Below are 6,000 nucleotides of genomic sequence, written 5' to 3'. Positions count from 1 at the left end.
GTCAATCCCATTCCTTCAGCCTCCCGCTGCTCCAGGGGAAGCGAGCTGGAGGAATAGAGGGGAATTGGAAATAGGCTTTTACAGAGGCTGATCCACCCCCTTCTAACATGAGTGCATCTAACCTGATGCTGTCGCCTGCCTGGTGGTGCTCACCACAACCCACTCTGGTGCAGCACAAGGATACTGGGAACTGCACCGGTCTGATCCCTCTCCCTGATTATCACAAGGGCTACGGGCACAGTGTGGGGAATGCACATCCCCAGGGGTGCTGCCAGAGCAGAAATCACGGCAGTGAGCAAACTATGGGGCATGAGGGATCCAGTCCCACAAAGCCACTATGGCATCAGGCCAGGGATGCTCTCAGCAAGACACCGATGGGTGTCTCACACCTATCCCTCGCCCCAGGCTTGCTCACCCTAAAACCGGCTCTGCCTTCAGCTCATCCCTAGGGCAGTGCCAAGGGCCATGGGCTGGGAGGAGGGACCTGCAGCACCAGGTTGATGAGGAGCCGGATGAGGCCACACCAGGATGCGGAGTGAGGCAGGGAGCCCTATGGATCCCCCTCCCCATCATGGCAGGGGTTTGTCGCCCACCCCGTGGCTGGCAGTAATTCCCATACCCATGTGGTATGTGCCCTCACAGCCACTGTGAGGAGAATGGAAACATCTGGAAGTCACCCGCAAACAAGCAGCGCTCCCAGTTAATGAGGAAATATGAGCCGGAGACCCTGGGCAGCAACAGGATATCTGCTTCTTGTGCGCAGAGTAAGGCACCCCCTTCCCACTGAGCCCCCTGCCTGCCCTCCTTCCCCAGGAAATTTCCAGGGATGGGGCTCCGGGAGGGCAGGCGGGAAGGCAGGGAACAGAAATGGCAGGGAATAGAAACCCAGAGGTGAGCGCCCTGTCCACAAGCTGGGATGCCCCATCACCTTCCCTCTGCTTTCCCTGGGCACCAGTGAAAGGGAAAAAGGGGGTTTTTATTCTCCAGAGGGTTTTCCTGCATAAGCCTCCTTTGGGCATAGGGTCTGTGAGCAGCAGGGCTGCAGAGTGAGGTGGGAGGAAGGACTGAGCACCTGGAAGTGTGGGGCAGAGACCTCAGACCCACCCAGCATCCCTCCATCCATCTCTCCATCCCCATTGTACTCAGCCACCTATAAGACCTCGGCCCCGTGCCGGAGGGATGAGCCCCACGCCAGAGGGATGAGAAGAGGGGATGCAATTTGTGCAGCCCAGTCTTTGATGTTGTGGGAATCAAAGCAAATCCTGGAGCTGGGAAAGCTGCGGGGCCACTTGTCTGATCCCATGATAAGCCCAATGGCCGGTCTGTCTGTGATGGTGAGACTGGTACTGCTGCCTGGGGCAAAGGCTTGCAGATGGGATGAAAGGTTCGAGTGACTGAAGGTAAATGAGGCTGGGAGGGGTCCAGGCATTACCTCCTGCCCAGGGCAGCCACGGGTGGTGCAGTGGCTCTACAGCATCATCCAGCCCCACAGCCACCTCTCATTCATCAGCAGAGGTGCATAAACAGGCTGGGAGGGGAGGACACACACGGGGTTGTATGGATTCACTCTCCAGGCAGCTGTATATGAAAGAAGGGGGTATTGGGAGGGTGCAAGGAGCTGTACCACCTCTGCTCGTACCTGGGCAGCCAGAGGCCAGGATGGGTACCAGCTATTGGAGCTCGCACATACCCTGGAGGTCCCCAAAGCGCTTCAGGGCCAGCTCCAGAAGGACAGAAGTCACAGCCCAGCTGGCATGGCCGCAAGACAGAGGCATGCTGAACAGGGGGGATTTCCAGCCGCCTTCCTGGAAGCAGGGTCCATCCTGTCCTGGAGTGCAGAGGTGCTTGGAGCAGGGGTGAGGAGGAGGAGGCAGCGCTGGGCCAGCTCCGCAAGGAGCGGAACGTGGCCCCTGTCCCATCTGGAAGAGATTTGTTCTGCATTCCCCGGCGGAGGCGGCTGCCGTCACCCGGGCTCCGCTCCCCGCCGCAGGGCAGAGCAATGGGGGTGAGGGGACTGAGGGGGAGCCCCTCGGTCTGGCAGGGGGGGAGATGCCCTGGCAGGCCATGCAGCAGGAGGAAACCCAAAGAAAGGGTCTTTTCCTGACTCTCCCAACACCCCCATTGGCTTCCTCTGAGCAGGACATGGGGGAAGAGATGCTTACCATACCTCTGGCAAGCAGGGAGGATGCAGGTCATGATTTCTTGTCCTTTTCCTGCTGCTGGTACAGCTTACCCCATTCAGACCTGAGCTTCCACCTCCCTCCAAGACACAGACCAACTTAGAAGGACCACCAAAATGCACAGTCCCTCTGCTCCTCATTCATAATGAAGAAGACCTCCACAGAAGGTCTGGACAACTATCCCATTTCACAGAGGAGAAGCCTGAGGCCAAAAATGGTGCCAAAACCCCACTGCCGCTTAGCAAACCTCTGAGCAACAAGGTTCTCCTGCCTGGGCATCCCAGCACAAGCCGCTTAAGCCTAGCGAGAAGCCGGGCTCCATTTTGACATCTCTGCAGACATCTTGTCATCCCTTCAGCCAGGCCCTGCTTAACCCCAACAAGTCTTGTCTCGCCTTTGCCAGCACAGACACCTCCCTTCTCCTCCACAGGGCCCTGAATGGGTGCTTGTGCCTGGCCAAGTGCTCCCTAGCAGAGCCACCGAGGCCATGAGGGTCATCAATGGCACTGGTGATGCCGTGCCCACCAGCAGGCTGCCCCTCATTAGCACTGATAGGGTCTTCTGCCCTGTAACCACCAAGGAACAAAGCAACAAAGCACGGTGCCAGAGGGATGTGGTGTCCCATGTGTGGGCAGAACCTCCCCTGGTGCCACCAAAGAGCATCTCCTTGAACTTACCCACTGCTACCCCCTTACCCCGGTCTGACACACTGCCAATGGAATGACGCTTGTCCTGAGCCTGTTATGAATGCCCAAATGGCCCACGCAGCATTCAGGGAGCCTGTTATCCTGCTAAAGCTCAACCCAATGCTACCCACAGGTCCTGGCATGACCACCCACCCCCATAGAATCATAGAAAGGGTTGGAAAGGACCTTGAGATCATCCAGTTCCAACCCCCTGCCACGGGCAGGAACACCTCACCCTAAACCATGTCACCCAAGGCTCTGTCCAACCTGGCCTTGAACACTGCCAGGGATGGAGCATTTACCACTTCTTTGGGCAGCCTGTTCCAGTGCCTCACCACCCTCACAGTAAAGAACTTCTTCCTTATATCTAACCTGAACTTCCCCTGGTGAAGTTTGAACCCATATCCCATTCCTGGCTGCCAGCATTACACCACAGGCACTAGGACTTCCCATCCAACATGGGATGGGCTGACCCTATGAGATACCCACACACAGGGGGCAAACTCCTTTCCTTTGCTGCCTGGCCAGGCTCCCTTAACCAGGTTATAGCCAGCAGTTTGGGCTCCCCCCTTCCCCCAGATCCATTGAAGCGAGTGCATCAGAAGGCCGGGATGCCGGAGGACGGGAAATGGCCGTGGGGAAGTGGGGAGGAGGGGAGGGGGGGGGGGGGTTGGCGAAGAGGAGTTCCTGAAGTTTTCAGTCCTGGATAGCTGGAATAAATCTCATTTTCTCTGGTCTCCTGCCGAGGCGAGGATTGGCTCAGCGGTGCTGCAGCCCGCCCTCCTCCTTCCCACGTCCCCTCCCCGACAGCTTCGCTCCCTCTCTCCGGTGGCATTGGGGCGTCAGCCTGGGAGAGCCAAGCCTTGGGGGGACAGCCGTGGGAAAAGGGAGGGGGGCATGCCTCCCCTTTGTGCCCCCCTCCGCTCCGGGATGCGGCAGCAGTAGCCCTCGGAGCAAGTGAGGGGCCAGCGGGAAGTGACTCCCAACTTTTCGTCCGGAGGACAGAGAGGAAAAATAATAACCCCGGTTTGGAAGAGGTAAATCCTGGAAGTTTTGATTCCTCGGTTTGTAGAGCTGAAGGGTGGGAGAGGGGTGTCAGGGGCAGAAGGATAAGGGTGGAGAGGGTGGTGGGAGAAGGGCAAAGCGGGAGGGGTGGCAAAGCGATGGGGATGGGAAGGATGGCAGAAAAGAAAGGGAGAAGGCAGGAATGCAACAGGAAATCGGGAGGAAGGAAAGCGGGAGTGAGGAGAGGGGAGACAGGAGGTGGGGAGGGACAAGGAGAGAAAGGAGGTGAAGTGGGGTCCCATCATGGGGGACACTTCCCTTCCCACTCCTTGCTCCGGATACCCCTCAGAGCCCTGCAGGCTGTTTGCGCCTCAATTTTGGGGGCTTGGGGGAAGAAAGGGAGCACTTTGGGACAGGGGGGCAGGGAGAGGATGGCTGGAAAGTGCCCGCCTCTGGAAAGCCGGCTCTGTGTCCCAGTGTGTCTGCTTGGAAAAACACTCTTGTTACACAGAGAGATATAACTATATGTATATATATAGCAGCTGGCAGCACAGGAGTCGGACTCAGGCTTGACTGCCTACTGCCCGGCGCTGCTCCAGGGGAGCTGGAAGAGGCCCAGCCTGGCTAACTGAGCTCTTTTTCCCCTTCCCCAAAAGCCTGTCCCTGCTGGCTTTCCCCATCCCAGAGCAGTGACCCAACGGGGGAGCTGCTGCCTCCCTCCCTGCAGGGAAAGGGTGGTTTGTCAGCACTCAGGAAGGCTGGGAAAGCCTTCCTGGCCGCCTACAGCCATTTCCACTCCCTCTTCCCCCTATTGAGACCACCCCAAACTTCTCCTCGCCCTCTTTTGGAGTATGTCCCCTTTTGGGGGGGTGGGGGGGGTAAGGAAAGGAGGAGGAGGAGGGAAGAGGCTGCTTTCAGCAGCTCCAGCCAACTAGACATCTGGATTATTTCCTCCCCCCCTTCCTGGTTTCCGCTCTTCCCAGCAAGCAGAACAGCTCTGGCCATTCCTGGCTAGTGGAAAACCAGTGGTAACCAGCTGAACTCGTGGGGAAACCGGGGGAGGCCAGGCTGAGAGGAGGAGGAGGATATGCCAGCGGTTGGTCTTTGAGGGCAGGGGGCTTCCTGGAGGAGGTGAGCTGGGATCCAGGGAGAGGATGCCGGGGAAGGGGAGGTCAGGATTAGCTGGAAGCGGTGTCCGGACAGACGGGTGGCCAGGCAATGGGGTCCCTTGCACAGTGGAGGGAAGGAGAGCACATGGGTTGCCCTTTGCCCATAGAATCACGAGTCTGCTTAGACCCAGGGGAGGGCTCACAGGGGCACAGCAGGCAGGGAGATACACAGTGGGCAGAGGGAAGGAGGAGAAAGGGGGAGACTGGAGGGAGGAAAAGCCTGGAGAAACCTGCCATCCAGGTAGGGTTGGGCACCAGCTCCGTCCCTCCTCTCCCAGTACCTGCTGCTGCCAGCAGGCAGGGAGAGCCAGAGCTGCTGGCTTGCATCCCTGTGGTGGCCAAAGGGACAAGGAAGGAGAAACTCTCCTCTTTCCAGCTCCCCACTCAGCAGTTCTCCAGGCAGGGAGCAAAGGGATGCTCTCCTCCTGCATCCAGCTATCCCTCACCTCCCCAGGATTCTAGCCCCAGTTCCATGCAGGGCAGGTCTCCTGCGCAGGGTACCTGGGGTGGGCTTGGGGAGTACATCCTGTAGAGTAACCCTGAGCCCACTCTGGGTTTCTCAGGGGCTTCAATGTGCAGAGGGAAAGGGAAACTCAAGGGCTATAACTTGCCTAATACCCTCCCCTAGGGCCATACTTATGGGGGATCCAAAATGACAGGTCAAAAACAGGGTTGCATCTCTCTCCCTCGGGTGCTGAGATGCCCTTCGTGCTGCAGGGACCACCCCGGTGGTTTCCTTGCACTCCTGACCCAGCGGCTATGGGTGGGCTTCTGCCGGGGGAGGAAATTGCTCCTGGGTCATCCTCCCACCCCAAGCCTGCCATGTGCCTGGCCTGTCCCAGCCGCGACGCAGCACTGCCTGATCTCCGTGAGCAGGAGCTGCGTGAGCCAAGGAGCTGGGGCCAACCTGCCACTGTCCCCACTGCCACTGGCCACTGCCACCCCAGGAGGCAGCCAATG

Source organism: Psittacula echo (assembly GCF_963264785.1).
Source record: "Psittacula echo genome assembly, chromosome: 1".
NCBI lineage: Eukaryota > Metazoa > Chordata > Aves > Psittaciformes > Psittacidae > Psittacula > Psittacula echo.
This window is presented reverse-complemented; position numbering follows the sequence as displayed.